Below are 18,458 nucleotides of genomic sequence, written 5' to 3' on the forward strand. Positions count from 1 at the left end.
GTTTTTTTTTTCTCAGTACTAATGAAGTGTGCAGCCAATCTCATTATAAATGTTTTCTTTTCCCRTTGCCATGATGCCCACTGATCATTGCCAGGAAGAAGTTATAGCACCATTTCTGTGCTACTTCTGTGTGCATTGGGGAATGTGCAGACTACTAGTGAAGGTCAAAACCTGTTGCGTTTACTTTACTTTTTCTTTCTTTTCTTTTCTTTCTTTCTTTTTTTTTTTTTTTTTTTGACGCCGTACCTGACAGAGCCCTGAATATCAAGCAACGTTTTTGAGAATGATCTCGCCCCATAAGAGGATGCGGCGTTAGGCAGTTCGAGACACCAGGAGCTGCACGGTCACGTATGGTGCCACAAGCAGAACTCCTGCAGCTTCTGACTGCAGGTTGCGAAGGTCTTGCAAAGCAAGCGCAGCTTTCTGGTCAACTTGCATAGTGYTCAGGTGCTGTGGTAGTGCTACCAACGTAGAAATACAGAAGCTGTCTTAGATTTACACAGCTATGGCCACAAAGTAAGCAGAGGGCTCCTTGCAGGGACGAGTGCTTGAGAAAAAGCTGTTCAAGGCTTCTAGAAAGCTTGCGAGTTGGAATTGTGATGGTCAGGTTTGACAGATGTCGTGACCCACAGGGAAGGGTTTCCTTGCCTTATTCACCATTTTGGCAACAGATTAAACCAATGTTAATGTCGTCAGAGATCAGATTCGTGTTTGACCTCTGTCCTGCTCTAGCCTCCAGTTCTCATTTTATTTGAAGATGAGATTATGAAAGGGCTGCAGTGGTGTGTATGACTGGTGAAAAACATTTGGAAGTCAGTTCACAAAGACCTGAAGGCAACTTATAATAACTAATTACCAAGCGCTGAGATATTTCCATATTCACTGGATGCTTTATTTTACATTTTCATGTCCTTCAGAACATGCCTGTAACCTGGTCAAATGATTTGGACTAGACACTTTTCCTTACCAAAATATAAAAGCCACTTTTATCAGGTCTTATTTCACTGTAATAGACATACGTGAAAACCTTCTGTAAGTAGTCATCCTGGACTTYATAAACCGGTGCTTCTCTGTATTTAATGTAATGAAAAGCATTACCATTTAGGTAAAAGGACTATGCCATCAAAGCAGCAACCTGCCTCAGAAGTTTGGACCGTATGGGCAAGAGGTCTGAACCCCTTTCACGTTTGAATGCCATCAGACAGGTACTATTGATGCAGACACTGACATTCACTCTGGCCTTTCTTTTTTTCTCTCTTTCTCTTTTTCTTTCTTTCTTTCTTTCTTTTTCTTTTTCTTTTTTTCTTTTCTTTTCTTTTCTTTTCTTTTCTTTTTTTTTTTTTTTTTTTTTTTTTTTTTTTTTTTTTTTTTTTTTTTTTTTTTTTTTTTTTTTAGTTAGTGCCCTGGCAGAAGACTTTTTAGTTTTATTTCAAGGGTCATGAGGTCCATTCTGATATTTAAGTTTAGCTGTGTGAGCTGTGGAGCACTTTGCTTACGTACCCTTATTACTACCTCATGCAGTTCTCTGCCTTTGTAGCAAGGTGGTGACATATCATGCAATCCATCTACTAACATATATTGTTTTACTTTTAAAAATTAGATTTATGAAAGMAACCATTCTGGTCTATGAGTACTTAATAATATAACTCTTCATCATCTTTGTTATCTTTGTTTTCTATGTGTTTTTCATATTTTCTTTCTAAATCAATGTACTRCCTATCAACAAAACAGCTTGCAGATAGACTGCTAAAGTGATATGGAAAATATCTGAAAGAAAACAAGAACTGGCATGTTTGATTAGTTTTCATACCATTCTGGTAACTTTGTAAACAATTTGAGAATTATTGTGTAGTTTTTTTTCCTCCCTAAAATTAAATTTAGGGTTAGTGAATTACTAAAAMAGTTTTTGCTGTTATGGAACTTGGGTTTCATTGGATCTCTCTGTTCATGAAGGGTAAAGGGAGAAGCACCTTGCCTCTACAGTATCAAAGGTGGTGGTTTCATGGGTTTGTATCATTTGTCATTTTTTTGAATGATTCTTTCCATCAGAATAACTATTTTATCTTTTTCATTCACTCAGAAATGAGTCCTAGTTAGCATTATACAGCAGTGAAGAAGTGAAAAGTAGCAAGATAAACAACAATTCCTTGTTGTTTATATTGACCAAATATATTTTTGTAAATATTGAAATATCCTTTGTTATTTCAGAAGTCATGATAGTACCAAACATAAAAGTCCATATACTATATATTACACATTTTCATTAAAAGTTTCTTAAAAAAACCAAGCAGGTGAATTAATCTGAAATACTAAGTATTTTTTCGCTGAGATTGTAAACTATCTGCAAAGAAACAAAAATGAAATCCTGTTCTTTGGTACAGCCCACATTTAGAATGCATATCGGTTCATATGGTGCGTTGTCTTATGTAGTATCCTGGACATGTCTGTAATATCAACACTTCATTATTCTGCTTACATGGGAGCTTGAGTCTTGAGCTTGATGTTCTAGGAATTTCACCTGAAGATGCTAAATTTATACCCTTGTATGAAAATTTATACCCTTGTATGAAAATTTATACCCTTGTATGAAAATGAAAATTTAGCTCAGAAATTTTAGTGAGAGCAAATCCACTAAATTACCACCGCATAGGCTGAAAACACCACGAGGTGCCCTGGCGTGACAGTGCTGGGCGTTGTGATCGGAGTGAAGCAGCTGCCCAGAAGGAGGGAACACCACGCGTCCCTCAAGGCACGTGAGCTCACTCGCTCTCCCCCTTCTAACGAATGGACCGAGGAGCTCTACCTGCCCTTTGCCCCCGCTTTCACCTCTGCCTGAAGGTATACGTTTGTCCTCCATCAGTTAAGTCCTTAGATTAGGGATGTGTTTGCATTAGAAACCCAATCTCCTTCCATTCCAAGCACAAGAAACTTTTCTCAACTTTGCTCATTCTAAAGTAAATCCTTTACAACCTGTATATTAAAAAATTAGAGCCAACTTCAACTAACCAAACTCCAAATGATCAATAATGTCTCCACTAAAAACAACAACAACAACAACAACAAAAAAGCACCAATTTTCAGTAACAGATTCCTCGTTCCTCATTTTAAAAGCGGGGCAAGAGGACAAAAAGGGACAGATTTGTACTTTTGCTTCTTTGTACAACTGTAAGAATCTTGGAAAATATAATGGTAGTTTAATGGTGAATGTAGTTTAAGGATCTATATAATAATGACTGAGATTGGAAGCTTGCTATTAAGCTGTTATTGACTTATGTTATGGACTAAACTACAGAATTTGCTAGATATAAATTTGGCAAGGCAAAGTGTAAGGCCTCCATCAGTTGCTATCTTCTGATAGTAATTATTCGTAAACAATGTAAATGCCCTGCTTTAAAATGAAAGCATGACAGCTGAGACATTTGGGAAGATAACAGCTTACTATGTGTAAAAGTGGTTGAGTATATTGAACTTTGCTATAAATGTTGTTCATATATAATTTTTGGTGTTGACTGTGTTGTTATTGTAGTATCTAAGTAAGTTCTATGTCTGTGACTAGCCAAATACTCTTTAAAAAACTTTCCTGTGTCTTGAGTTTTTTTTAATATGATATCATCTGGATTTCTGAAGAAATCCTAGTGGTAGCCCCTGACCCAAATGTACATCGAGTGCTGTTCCCCTATGGCCCTGGCCTATTTATTGCTTTCCTAACTACTCGAGTTCAAATAGGAGCTCAGAACAAAATTGAAAATGAGCTTAGGGTCTCTTTCTAGTCCCAATTTGTGCACTTCCAAAACCACTACCCAATTTAGCACAACTGGCAGCGTCTGCTCAAGAGAGGGCAAAGGCTGGAATTACAGGGCTGCAGGAGGGCAGGACTGCAGTGTGCTGGCAAAACAGCATGGAAGAGCTTTTCCAGCAGTACAGCGGCTGATGTAATTTCTCAGCTCTACGAGCGCGACAATTAGCAYGCAGGGGTGAAGATGGCAAAAAGAAAGTTTATTTTCTAGCGCTACTCAAAATGTGTGTTTGAGTGTGTAATACACTGTGGCAGCAAGGCTGCTTAATTATTGCTCATGACTAAATATCAATGTATTGCTGTTTAACAAAGGTGCTTCTGTACTGTGGAGGTGGAAGACAGCTGATAAGAGAGCGCGGATTGCATGTTTTCTGTAGAAAATTTTCTGTTTTCATTCGTCTCTAATGTAGAATTAAGTACCTGTCATGTACATATTTGGTAGGTGCTTTACAATGCAGAGAAAAGGTTTATGGGGGAAGCAACAAATTGCTGGACACCTTTATTATCCGCTTAATTCGGAGAGAGTTGAGTGCCCAGCTCGTTGCACAGCGGCGGTTCCAGATTACAGATTAGCCAGCTGCCCTGAATTGTAACATTTATTGTGTTTTTATACAGATGCGTGACTTCCTTTGAATGGTTTAGGTGAATACCTTTTCCGAATGTAGAGAAATCGTTTTGAAATAGGTAAGTAAATATTTGTCTGGGAAGGAGGCTTGTAAGTAAATGAGGAGAAGTAAAACAAATAGGTCTCATTCTTGTTCTAGAGAAAAATCTTGAAAACAAAGTTTAGCATTAGATTACTTAAACTGCTGCTCTTAGATTAACACCTTTGGTAATCTTAGTTTACAAAGACTCATCTTTCTACCATTTCAAGCCAGTTTTCTGGCATGAGCAGCTGCTATATATCATCTCCTGCACATGATTTTGTAAATAGCTGACTATYAGCAATTTAATTGCATTTGAATATGCGGTAGACTTGCATGAAAACTGTAATTTTATGAACTAATGGTAAAATCAAACAATTAAAAATGAAAAACAAAGTGGTAGTGATAATAAAACCAAAGGCTTTAAATTGAAAAAAACTCAGACAACTCAAACAGTGGCAAAAGAAGTGAAGAAAAACACGTGCAGGCATTACTCTGTAAACATTTCCTTAGATTATATTACTGTTCTCCTGACATTTTTCCCCTCCTCTTCATGTGTATTCGATTCCAGGAGACGCTCATCACTCAGTGAAGCAGATGCTCAGTCTAGCAGGAATAGAATCAAACCTTTTTGATTTTTGAAATATTGAGGTGACTTTATTTTACCTATGCTTTTAAGGTATACTTACTAAAAATGATTGATTTTGCGTTGACTAGAAGCATTTAYTCTGGTCAGGTAAAAACTTTTTCTGCCCACAGATATTTTAAAAAAGACAATAATAGGAGAAAAGTCTTCTTTTCAAGGATTCACTGTGCAAATACAATTCTACTATGCAGAATTTACAGTGGATTTTAGTTTTAAGAAAAGATGAAGTAAGTAAATGTGAATAGAGTATTTGTTATAGTACTTTTAGTCATCTTAAAAATTTGAAGAATACTGTTCTTCTCAGAATCTCTTACTTTTCTTTTTTGTCAAAGAAGTCCTTAGCTATTACAGTCATTTACTCACTGATCAGTCCTACATCAGTCTGCAAGTAGTGTGTCTACTGTCATTCTTTTTCCTGCCTGCTATTTCTCTCTGGTAAACTCCCATTTTATAACTGATATTTTTACCCTTAATTAGACTTCTTTTAAAAAAAAATTTTACTCTTAATTATTTAACTCTTAAATCAAAAATAATTTCCAGCATTCTGAGATGAGGATTGCCCAGCTGCCTTGGTGAAGTATGTTTGCTCCAGCATAGTTTGCAATTGCTTCCTCCTGTTTAACTTTGTTTTACACCCATCTCAGTATCCTTTTTTGAACAGAAGTAAAATACTGTTCTGCATCTTCAGAAATCCACTCATGGAGTTTCCGCATCTGCGTATAGGAATTCTGATCTTTTTGTTGAATATTTTTGTATATGTACCAGTTGGTACTTGAGCCTTATCAGTTCCATGCTATTTATGAGATATAAGGTAAAGCTTTTTTCAATTCCAAAGTTGCATCAACTTATGCATGAAATTGGCTTGAATTTTGATAGAAATTTAAGTGATAAAATGTCAGGTTTGATAGTGAACTTACCTAAAAATGCCTTTATAGAAATTCAGGATGAGAAACACAGGGAAGCTTTGTAGTTTAACGTATTTCAGAACACAAAAGGTACCTAACTTTGTAAACCATTATTTGTTACCCACAACAAACATTTCTTTTCATAAGAAAAGTGTTGTCTGGAATAACGATAGCCAAATTTTGCTATATTGCAGGAATCTTTATCTACTAAGCTTTAAAGGGCTTTTGCTCACCTTGTTGGAAGGAGAAAGATGCTAATTTGGCCACCAGAGGTGCAGCACAGCTCAACGGGGCAAACTCACCCTGGGGTAACACCGTCAGCTTCAGTGAAACAAAACTGGGCTGAGTCTGGCATATAGAGAGTTATGTTTAAAAATTAATAAGAAACTGAGCAGATGCCAACGGCTGTAATGTTCAAACAAAATGTGTTCCCTAGTTTATATTAAGATCTACATAGACATACTCATCTTCATCAAAACCCAGGCTTTATTATTTGTAYGTATTCTTTCAGGAAGGTAGATGAAAAATAAGAAAAGTCTTAAATGGGGAGCCAAGAGTAGAGCTGAACTTTAAATATTGAGTATTTGGCTTCTTGYGACGCTCTTCTCCCCATAAGCTCTCAATAAAGGTTCCCCCCCACCTTCTCTTTTTCATAATATTACCTACTGGATTTTCTCACACACTCTCTAAGGTTTGGATCAAGGGTTACTTTTTTGAAATAACCTCAAGGACATGTCTTCCCCAGAGCTCAGGATGAACCAAGACAAAAACCTTCATACAGCTGAGGCCAGGAAACCTGTTTTGCAGGAAACCTGTGAAAGCCAAGAACCAGGAGGACTTTCAGAGCTACCAGAGACGACAGTTGTTCSCAGGGCCCTTTTCCCTCGGTTGCAAGACTGGGCTTGGTTAGCTACTGCAGCACCTTAGTAAATAACCTAGTCAGACCAATATCGGCAGCCTTCATTTGTCTTCTCCAGGTGAACAGGCACTGCGCTTTCCAGTCAGCTTTTGCATCGTCAGAGCTGTTCTGCTGGTCGTATGACCACACATCAACTGCTTGCAGACTGCACGTGTCTCAAGAGCCATGGTTTAGCCATCTTGTCCCTCCAGCGATTCTGTTCAGCGTAAAGCACCTTGATGGGGAAGCACATTGGCTCTGTTTCTTCTTTTCTCCTCCTGTAATGCGGGAAGATTTGAGATGATTTCTCTCTGCTCAGGAGAAAATGAGAGAAAACAGCAGGGATATTTCAACCTGGTTATTTCTTCTTCATATCTTTGTCTACCCATGCCCCCCTTTCTTCTTCTGCTTTCCAATATCCCTTGCACAGGAGTTTGGATTTCTGCACACTCTTAAAGACTCTGCTATTACCTAATCAATTTCTTTATTTCTGTTGCAGAAAACATCCCTAGCACTGACAAGAGACTAAAATCTTYACTTGCATCTTCAAAGTGCAGCCTCTGCTCTGAGAGTGTCCTTACGGTGAGCACCTTCGTGAGTAGTGGATACCAGAAATGGTTAGCATTACATCCACATTAACACCGATTCGTGACTAACTGCTACCACATTGACGCTGTTCAGCGCACAGATCTCGACCTGGTCCCGGCTCCACTGGGGCTAACATGGCATAGATCCTGCACCTCTGTGGGAGCAATGAAGGGCCTTCTCCTGGAAMACCAATTTCCAGCTGACCTGCACACGGTAAGAGTAAAAATTCATCTCTCTGTATGGTAAGTTAACTTGCTGAAAACATCACTGTAAATTAATCATTCTAGCCACACAACAATTCTTCACAAAATTAAGACTCTCTAGTCCTGACACAAACTATAGCCATTGGGACAGTCTGAGATTTCAGACTGGTGAACATTTACCTGCTCCCACATAGTTCCAGCCAAGGAAGGAGTCTCTTATCCAAGAATACAACCAGTGCATCTCAGGCATGGATTACAGAGTGGTCAAACTCTATCTACAACTTCATTGTGAGTAGAAATTTGTATTATTACCTATGAGAACACCAGCTGGGGTTCTGCTGGAGATGCTGTCCTTTTTAATATAATGGAATTGATATAAAGTCACATACATTTCTGCCGGCTATGACTGTCATGAAAGATGTTTCTAATGGAAGTTGAGAACTTCTATTTGGGTTTTCTTAAATATCATCCTCTTTCAACAGAAAGATCATGAGAAATACTTCCAGGGGAAGAAGAACTCCCCTGACAGCATCTCCCTGCTGGTCCTTAGGCTCTCAGACTGTTGGGAGCAAGGTTGTCACTTTCATGCTAGAAGATTATTAGTGTGTGGACTTAGTATATTCAATTTTACATTAAGTCAACAATGCTGTGTTTTATGGGTCTCCAGAAGACACTCCACAGTAAGTCTGTGGAATGGTTTCCAAATCCCTCTGTCCTGGAAATGTTTCACAAGTAGAAATTTTTGATYGTTCATCACTTTCCAGTACAAGTGTCAACAGATCTGTTCCAAGCAGGAAACAAATTCGGACTTGCTGCCAAACACTTCTAAGTTTTCAACCCTGGCATTGTTTTATGTCTTCTTTCCAGTTCTTAATCCCCAGGACCACTGGGAGGCTCAAGCAGGACTAAGGCCACATCATTTTGATAACCCAACTTGGGACAAGCAGTACTGATTCTAAAAGTGACAAATTTCACGGGTAATCAACRCATCATCCTTTCATTCCTTTCCAGACTACTGTTACAGAGCTATAGACAGATGTTATACCCTGCATCCCACTTCGAGATGAACTTGAATTCTTGCCAGATTCAGGACAGAGCAAGAACAGTCAGCCAAAACGCAGAATATCCATATAGTAGGGCTTCCTTACTTAGATTTACTTACGCAGTGAAGAAATTCATCATGCAGCTCAAAGACAACTTATCCATTTTCTGATGGAGTATCAATTATTCTTAACTATTGATAATCTCTGTAACCATTTTGTCTTTTTCTGAGCTTTGTYGAGCTATACCTAATATCTTCATATTGTATATGTATCTATACGTCACAAATTTATATATATAATATATATATATATACACACAAAATATAGATAAAAATATATAAAAATCTTTGCCCATGATCTGGAGGTTCAAAGTTCACATGTAAATTTACAGTTCAGATTTCTGCCTGTTGTGAATTATTCCTAGATAATTTTTTAATCAGTGCAGGGCGATAAAGTGTGCTAACATCCTACCTCTCTTCCTATACTTCAAAGAGATATTGTGTATGATGCTTGCTCTGTGCTTCCTCTGAGGCGCCCAGCAAGAGATAAAGACTTTATTGCAAATTAGTGGTTGAYGTGTTCTGCTGTCCGTTTTCTCCTAGGCCTATCTCTGTCCTTATGTTACCTTCTTTACATTTATATTTGGTTTGCTTACGGACTTTCCCTGCTTCTGACTCCCRTGGACTAAAGCTTTTCTTAAGTTATTTTTGCATGCTTCTTCAGGTCTTCTGAATAACATTGATGAAGTTTGGGTTTGTGCTTTATTCGAAGGGCACGTGATTTCCTCAGATGAATGCGTCGGGTTGCTTATTCCTGGCCAATCTTTCATTCAGGACTGCTTTTGGGAGAAAGATGAGGGCTCTGTCCTGAAGCCAGGTGACCCTTGAGCTCGATTCCAAATCCAGTTCATCCAGGTCAGAGCTGATTAAAAGTTCTTCAGGAGAGATTTGTTTTGTTTCTCTGGGGACGTATTGGTTCCTTGCCTACAGTTCAGCCTAGGGGTTAGAGTTCAGAGAAAGAGAAAACGCAGAGCTACAGCTGAATGGGGCTGTTAATGCAATTTCTGCTACCTTTTATCTTTGCTAAATGGAGTTTCTGCTGGTAGCTTTTTATTGTGATAACAAAGGATTAAATGGTGGTAGCAGTGGACCCTCCCTAGTCTTGCTAATATCAGTCAGTAAAGATTGAAGACTATCAGCTGCAGTCACAACGGGTATGGGTATTTGAAAAGAGTCTGATCCCTTTGTTCCTGGGGCAAACAGTCATCCAGAAAAAAAGTAAAATTCTATGAACAGCCTAATAACTCTGGGGAAGTGGGAAGGAAGAGGTATTTTTGTTAGGGCTGGGAAATAACCACCTCTTTCATTTGGCTTGCAGAGTTTTCTTATGCCCCTTGTTCCTTCTTGAGGACTTGTGCAGCAAGCAGAATCACAGCAAAAAGCAATCATGCATTCAGGAGTCAAAGAGACATCAGGTACTATCTTGGAGAGCTATGTGAAGATAAGGCAGCTCGCTGATGTTCTCCTATTTCCCTTCTTTCAACAGGTCAACCGTTCTCTCTTCATCCCTCCTTTTCTTTTACTGTTTATAACTATTTCACCTTTTAAAGTAAAAATGCAGAATGAATTGGTTCATATAAATGTAAAAAGAACCCCTGTTTTCCATATGATATTTATTTTTTAAATAGTCGAGTAAATGATAGATGAAGTAACAATAACCTATATAAAATTTTCAGGTTATGGAGGCTTTTCAGAAGACCGTTGTCATTTTAAATGTCTTTATACAATGATCTTGAATATTGTTAGTCTGTGATTCAGACTATGTCCTTTGTGTATTCAAAAAAAAAATTAAATAGTCAAGTCACAATTTTGTAAAGTGGCTGCTGTGAATMGGGAGTTACTATATTTTATCAAAAATGTAATGAGTTTAACGTACCTAGTTATAAAACACTCGAGTGGCTCTTCAGATTAAAGCTGGCCCAAAATACATGTTGACACAATAGGCTGCGGTTGCTCCAGTCCAGTCCATCACTGCAATATCCTACAAATTGATTCTGAGCACATATTGAGTACAGATCTCCAGAGAGCTGCACTTTGGTGCCTRTTCAAAAGCAGTAGCAAAAATGAAGTCTGGTACTTGTGGCCAGAACATAATTTTTGATCACATAGTTTTATCTACAAGCTAAATTTCTGTAGGAATTCAAAATATTGGTCCTCAGTGATGGTCAATACCAAGGTTTAAAAATCAGTTTAATTGTTCTGTGCTCCAAAGAGCACTTCAGGAAAAAAAAAAGTGTTTTGACATTCACCTAAATGAAAACTAGGCCAGTCGAATTAAAAATCTTTGCAGCAAAATCGTTGGTCAAAGGTTCTATGTTCATAACTAGGTAGTATTATGGGGATTTACAGACTTTTCTGTTCTTACTTACTGCATCTAAGCGGATCATGTAGGGGCAGCAGGGCTTTATGGAGAAGGTCATTAGACCAGAGCTACCAGGCTTTGAGAGTGATGCCCAAAGTGCTTCTCAGCAAAAGCAGGGAGATAAAAGCTGGGTCAAGGTTGAGGTGATTCGCAGGACAGGCTCACCACCAGCTGTGCTCTCTTCAAAATCATCAAAAAGTTCCCCTCTGGAATATTTTTCCCCTCTTGTGTTTTAGCAGGTCAGTTCTTCCTGTTCCCCTACACTTTAGCATTATCATTCAATGCTTTGTGCTTATTTTGTGTTTTCTCACTCCTTAAGTGTTTAATCTTTGTGTTATGTGTAGCAAACACTAACTTACTAAATGTTGTAATGTAGCACTCTAATGGTTAGAGATGTTAGGAAATAAAGCACAGCCTGGAGGGAAAAAGATACGTSGAGGGAAGTGGCTAGATCTGTTTAAACAGATCCGTCCTAGCTGTTATACATGCGAATCTACTAAGATCTTGGTCTTAAATGTCTTAAATGACAAATCAGATAGCTTGAAGTACAAAAATAATGTTGACAYAGAGAATAAGATTGTCTTACATATAATTTATTTTCCTGCAAATGCGTGTGCATGAAAAATCATTAGTAATGTGGCATGGTTGGTAAAATTGTTGCACTAGGTAGAATGAAATTTTAGTGAKAAATAGAGGACAAAATGTTTGTGTGCTTTGGTGTTGGACACTAAAATGTGGCCACACAAGCGCATGCTTAGGTGGTGCTGAAAATGCACAGAACCACGTTGGTATCTGATCTAAGGTAATTTATGCCAATATGCCCAGATGACGCCTGAAGGCTTAGTCTATGAAATGTTTCAGGGCTGTATTACCTTAGTGTATTAACTGTTAGATGTTGCACCCTGAGTGTTATACAGTTTACTGAGGTTCCAAGAAAATACTACATAGTTCAACTTCACTGGGTATTTTCCATTAATCCTGAACAATTCAATTGAGAAATAGTAACTGAGATCTTGATGAGGAACACTTTTTATTATCATCAGAAAAGTCTGTGATTATATCCTCGCAAGTATCTGAAAGTGGTGCTTCAGGATTATGTTCACAGAAGAACCGAGACAATGAAAATTTGTATGTGGGTTTATACCAAAGCTGAACAAATATGTCCAGTATCCTGCTGTGATACATGGATACTATTGTCAACCCCTGTTCCAGTTTCATCATAACATTATAATGTTTGGGCACTGTCTAGGGATAATCGAGGGTATGATCACCTTTTCTCAAGTAAACACTCTACGCAYTCAAATCAAAGTATGTAAGTTGGTCAGATAGTTGAAATAAAAAAGGAGAAATGAGAGCAACTTTTCCTTCTATTCTCTGACGTGGAATTACAACAAAGTCACTTTTTGAAGCTCTGTAAACATTGGTGGAACCAATACAGTTGCTCACAAAATGCTCAGCCTTTCAAAGCCCAAAGAGGAGCAGCTTGAGAGCTGAACTTCCATTTGCTTTTCTTCTTGTTCTCGTATAGTCTCCTATAGTAGTTATCCCCTCAGTTGTGGGGACAGACATTGTGTGTCTCCAACACAACAGCAGAAAATTATAAGCAAATGGAAAAGTGGGATAGAGAGCTGGAACTTTTCAGATACCTAGCAATTACTATCTTTGATGGATAAAATAACATGCATTTCCAGGAGTCAACTCACAGTATCATTCGATGCTTTAGGTCAAGGTGAGTTTAACTGAAGGCAATATGAAGTCAATGGAGTGACTTCCGGGGCTCTGTACGAGATCCATGAAATCCCAGTGCRTTCCAAAGAAGAAAGACTGACTTAGGAATTGTCTCATGGGGAACCTATAGTATAGTCTAGTGTTCACAGCAGCCTTCTGCATATGCGTTTATGTGCAGTGGAGCTCACAGGTTTGTGTGTGTATATATATGTGTGTATATATTTATGTATATGTATATATATCTATGTATGTATGTGTGTGTGTATATATATATTTACAATTGGAAGTACAATCCTTACARCATAAGGAACAGCGTGCATTTCATTGAACATATACTATTTTACATGATCTGTTTTTCAACCACCCGTGCATCTTGCAACTTTCCACTGATGGAAAACCTCTACCAGAACAAAAATCATTTTTTTTCATTAGTGAGGCTGCTGTAAAGATTCCTGCAGAAAGTCACTTCGGCTTTCAGTCCTACCTGTGAGTTTTGCTGCACTAAGTAAAACCTTCATTATCAATAGACACAAAAGCTTCTGCAAACCTCTGCACAAACTTGGGTGCCCAGAAAGATTGCAAAATATTGTTTACTTGTTCCTTTATTGCAGGTGATAATCAAATTTGATCTAGGCAAAGTCAGAGTTCTTACAGTCAAAMCAGTGTAAAACAGGGCTTGTGCTGCGTGTGGTTAACACCTACTGCTCTAGAGACAACTGATATTTAAAGCCACCTGAAGGCAGAGTGAGACTCCATGYCTGTCACAGGGCAGGTGGCCTCCAAGAGCAGATCTCCTGGCTGCRTGTCAGCTGCACACAGACCAGGCACCTTGTGCCAGGGCTGGTGTGTGTATAGCCCAGTGGTCTGAATTTAGCGTGTGAAAGCTAAGGCTTGTATCAGACTGCCGGGTGAGAAGAGCCGTGAGCAATCTTACAGGGTTGATAATGCAGGAATAAAACCTGTAGATAAATTTTGCTATCTCAAAATAAGGCATAATCAGTGATAAGACTATGCAGCAGATTGAAAGAAAAAGCAAAACAAAAGAACCCCAGCAGCTTCAGGACACTAGAGGAATACATGGTGTGAAGTCAGCGGCACCTGACTTCAGATACAATACACACCTATCGTCAAGCTGTCATCACTGTTCTGTGTGACTGTGAAATCTGCACGACTACAGTCGTTACATTAAGCTCTGTAGTTGTTTCCATGTGTGTTGTCTTCATGCCCTCACATGTATGAAATGAGGTCCTGGCGATGTATGCTGACAAGATCAAGAGCAGCAACATGCTAGAGCTACAAGGCAGCATCAAAACCATGTTTGCCTAGCTTCAGCTGTATTGGTCTAAACGTCTGGTTTATGTGTTGGGAGGCCACCAGAATCCATTCATTATGGCTAGTTAAAATRCAGCGAATGTCTGGCTGTAACTGAAATTTTACAAAGGCAAGCTCAACACTCATCGTTAGTSTGGTATTAGTCCCACAGCATGGAATTAAACTAAGGCAAAACTGTCAAAYGGGGACAAAAATATGTTTTGAGGCYACCCAGTCGGTGCAAAAAACCCCTTACTGTAGATGTTCAGCTCAGAAGGTGTTTGAGGAAACCAGCTGTAAAGAATGCAGAAAGCTATACTGTTGTCACACGTGGCAAAAGCTTCCTGCGAAGCTTCCTGCAGCTGCTGGGTGTGAGATTTTCCTAGGAACAAAGGCACTTGTTAGAACTTGTTTGGGTTAGAACTTGTTTGGGTAACTCTGCACCTAAGATGGGCACTTTTTAGGCTACACCAATGAAGAAAAGGRATTTTTCATGAACACGGCTGGGAAGTACAATTTCTGGTGTCTTCTTCTATGTGCATGATTATTAATCACTAGGCTCATATCATTCAACAAAGAACTTGTGATATAAAGAAAGATTATATCTGGCAAAGGCAATAGAAAAAAGAAGTGTTGAGAAAGTTTTAGAGGAATCTTACCTCTGTACTTCYTTACAGCTTTATTATTATTATTTTAACTTTAACACAGTTAAATACTTTGCATACCATTTTCCTTTTGTTTCTCCTTATAAAGAAAAGCTGAAAAGTAACACTGGAACTTCTAGAGCTATTTGGTTTGATATTTCTGAAACTTAGTTTTCCCCTGAGTACCCAGRAAATCTCTTAATCTTGATTTGGCAACTTGCATATTGAAAGATCACGTTGGATAATTTTTGCACATTTAATACCTGGTTAATTCCTTGGCACTAGCTGAACACATTTTCATTAAGTACAAGTTGTGGTTGTGTTGGTCCAATTAACTATCATTCCCTTTCAGTGTCATTTAGGCTCCATCTATTTCCTAGGAGGTGTCTCCTCAGGATAATATTCAGTTCAGCAGTGTGTACTGCAATAAGATTTTACCAAAGGTTAGCACAACACCACCTTGCATTTTAACAGTCCTTTTCTTTCCTCTTTACTTACCCATTACAAGCGAAGCTGGCCACAACTGTTTCTTGGGGAGGAGAGCGGCGACCCACTGATGTGCAGGATGCTGTCTAAAAACTAGCAATAAAGGAGTTTTGCACAGGGGCGGTGCTGCAAATCCCTTCCTCTTACAAAAAACACCATTTGCTTCCTAATCCCTACGGAGCAGAAAGACTTTCAGTCTATATGACAGCCTCTGGAAAACGCGTGTCGTCTTCTGTACGTAACGTACTGTATCTAGTTGGAGGAAAACGACCGCTTTGGCCCTGCCAGAGGCTGCAGCTGGGGCTGCTGGGGCGGGCAGGTATTAGGAACCAGATGTTTAGAAACCAGATGTTCTGACGACCCGGCCATCCGTCGTAGCGAAGGCGAAGGGCTGGCCTGGCACAGCGTGTGCCGCCTTTGCTGTCTTCCTAAATAAGCTTCTGCCTCTGGGAAAGCGTCTCCGCTAAGCTCCTCCTGAGAACGAGGAGCTCCGTGTTTGCTTCTCTTCGGACCTCTGGGCTCCCAGGAGAGGGTGGTAAGGTTTCCCGCTTTCCCCTCCTTCGTTTGTTGTTTGAAAAGCCTAAATATTTGTGTGCTTTGCTGTAAGCAACAGCCAGGTGAGTTTCTGATTGACCAGCGTTCCCGGCTGCGATCTAAATCGAAAACCTGGCTGAAAATCCACTAATGGCAATCACCTTTCCGACAAACTTTGGGAGAACTGTAACGTCAGACCTACAAAGATACTTTCCTTTAAACTTTGCTCCTCGTAGCCACCAAGACTGAGGGAACGGTCGTTCCGTTCAATGCTCTGTCGTTGAATTGCACGTGGGCAAGGTTTCTGGATTGCAGTGCTAAGTAAAACTTTCTCTCTAAACATTTGSGGAAATCAGACCAGGCTCTGCTGACTCTTTCAACAACTAGCTGTCCGCCTCTGGGCGGCGAGCAAACRCGGAAAATTTCAGCCCCGCAGGGATTTGTCTGAGAAAACTAAGAGCGACCGAGTTAGGAGAGCTATAATCAAAGTTGTATTTCGGCTTTAAAGGTCGCGTTTGCTGTCGCTGCTGCAATGCGTTCTGTTGAGACGTGAAGACTTAGTGCGCTTTGGCCCCGAGAGCGAAACGGGGYGCTGTGCCAGCTGTGAAATGGAGGTAGGACCTCCACCTGCTCTCCACCTGACGCCGGGTTCGGCGTTTGCTCTCCCTGCTCCGCGCCAGGCGGGGCCGTTTGCTCGAGGACGCCGTTTGTTCGGGTGACAAAAACGGGTCAATAACGTGGAAAACGTTATTTATCATTTAAAGCTGCAGCAAGCTGTTTGACAGCGGTTCAAACTCTTCCGAACGAGTCTCGCCGGGCTTGCAAAGCCGCTGCCGTTTAGGCTGCTAGGCTTGGGTGAAATGCAAATCTGAGAGGTGCCAGAATTTGTGTGCGGGATTCGCAGTGGGGCTGGGATGAGAGAAACGGAGGAAAAGGCATGGGGAAAGAGAGCAGCGGTTGTCTGTCTCTGTCAAAGCAGCAGCAGCAACGAAAAAAAACCCATCTGGTATTTTTCGCAAGATCTCAAAATGTTTGCATTAAAGCAACAAGTGATACTTAGCCCGTTTCTAGACAGAATTATGAATCACGGTCCTTTGGGAGCGCTGGCTTGTGCACCTACGAAATTCCAATTTGTGCAGGCTTGGAAACGAGCTTACTTGTAATACTTGTGTTTTATCCCGCAGCCTAAAGAGAAAGGTCTTGCCTGCACATGAAAATTGCGTGATCTGTTCTTTCCCTTCCGAGGGTGGAAAAATGGAAATCTCTGCTTTCAACCTGTTCTGGTGTTTTGTTGACTTAATTTGGCAGCTGTTCAGCTAAACATATTAGCTAATATATTTAGCTAAGGAAACCAACCCAAAGTCTATGGCGTAACGTGGGGCGGACGGATTGTAGCCAGGTTGCCAGGGAGGAAGGTACTCACTTCGTGCTCCACTACCGATCAGCAAAGCACGCTCGTAAGAAAAGCCAAGAATTCGATCGCATTGCAATTAGTTTTGTCTTTCCCAGTGGAAAATTCAAAATCTTCTTCCTTGAGAGATAGGTAGCATTTTTGTTCCCACATTCTTTATTTTGCTAGTGACCATCCAGTACTTCGTAGACACTTTACTGRGGCTGGATTATCATTTCTGTAATGATTCCTGTGCAACCTGGCTCTAATTTTGGAATCTTTCTMTGTTTAGAAAGTAGATTAGATATTAGTTTTTCATGTTGGGTCAGATCACTTCTTTTTTCCTACGTGGTGAAATGAGAACATACTTACGCATAAATAACTACGCTCTTAGAAAAAGAAATCACAAAAAATATGTATGTTAACAAATAGCAACAAATGCCATGGAAATTGTGCTTTCACTTGTTGTACTACGTGGGCATCTAAAGTGCTTTAGTAAGAGCTGCAGCTTTCCACAGGTTTCTCAGCCTACCTGAATGCTGAGGAGCAAGAGCTACGTGGCCCTGGGCTCAGGGCACTGTATGCCGGCAAAAATATAGATTTTTGTGGAAACRTTTTTTAAAATGTTTATGCTGCACAGTTCCGTTTTATCGTTCCTCCATCAGTATTGAAGTTTAATGTCAGTATTAGTAGGAAGTGTCTGTAAGAGTTTGGAAAATAAGAGCCAGAAAAGATCAGATATTTTATTTAGGCACGGTAAATTTTTCAAGTCTCTCTTGTGTTTCAATTGAAAATGCGTATTACGGAACAATTTAGTTAGAGAAAAACTTTTCTCTAAGGTGAGATTTATTAAATATCCACGACGGTCAGATTAAAACATGGGCAAAGTTAAAGCCGACCTTACCTGCCTCTCATGCAGGTTTAAGGGTCTCTGCCACGCTGTTTTTTTTTTTTTTTTTTTTTTTTTTTTTTTTTTTTTTTTTTTTTTTTTTTTTTTTTTTTTTTTTTTTTTTTTAGTTTTTCTATTAAAAGGGGCGATCATTGCAAGCTCCGTTGGCACACCGTGGCAGGCTGGAAGCAACGTGCCTTTATTAATCAATGCTAAATAGCATATTCCCTTCACCTCCCAATGTACGCTTGAACACGAGTTAGCTATAGGAGGCTTTTGGGCAGTCCCCGGGCTGCCCACGCGGGACGTTTGTGCCTTGCCCCGGGTTTCGG

The sequence above is a fragment of the Rhea americana genome, unplaced genomic scaffold, assembly GCF_003343005.1.
Source record: "Rhea americana isolate MKP2758 unplaced genomic scaffold, rheAme1 scaffold_145, whole genome shotgun sequence".
In the NCBI taxonomy this organism is placed as follows: Eukaryota; Metazoa; Chordata; class Aves; order Rheiformes; family Rheidae; genus Rhea; species Rhea americana.